The sequence below is a fragment of the Octopus bimaculoides genome, chromosome 1 (assembly GCF_001194135.2).
Source record: "Octopus bimaculoides isolate UCB-OBI-ISO-001 chromosome 1, ASM119413v2, whole genome shotgun sequence".
NCBI lineage: Eukaryota > Metazoa > Mollusca > Cephalopoda > Octopoda > Octopodidae > Octopus > Octopus bimaculoides.
Window position 1 is genome coordinate 12,563,651 of NC_068981.1, and position 299 is coordinate 12,563,949.

The window sequence follows — 299 nt, forward strand, 5'->3', positions numbered from 1 at the left end:
ATATATATATATATATATATATATATATATATATATATATAACAAGAGAAAAACAGCTAGTTTTAAATCTTTGAGCGAGAAATATGCAATAACAACACCGAATAGTAGTGTTTATTTCCCAACAGAATGAGGCAGTGCTATACAAAGGCGATGGTACTATTGTTTAGCCACAGCAAAAATGTTTTCTAGCTGGCTGTCGACACACAGTTCGTATCTGTATAGTGTAAGTAAGGGAGATCATCGCTCCCATCTCTAGCCCTTGGTGATACTCACAGATCTAGGATTCTGGGTTTATTTTT

General features: G+C 34.1%; 1 protein-coding gene and 1 long non-coding RNA gene across 8 annotated transcripts in view; one reads left to right on the forward strand and one right to left on the reverse strand.

The window, feature by feature from the left end:
• The window catches only part of LOC106870672 (beta-1,3-galactosyltransferase 5), a 265,603-nt gene that overhangs the window by 230,390 nt on the left and 34,914 nt on the right, over nt 1–299 (reverse strand). The gene's annotated exons all lie outside the window — the stretch shown is intronic.
• LOC128251597 (uncharacterized) overlaps nt 1–299 on the forward strand; it is a 185,744-nt gene that overhangs the window by 115,148 nt on the left and 70,297 nt on the right. The gene's annotated exons all lie outside the window — the stretch shown is intronic.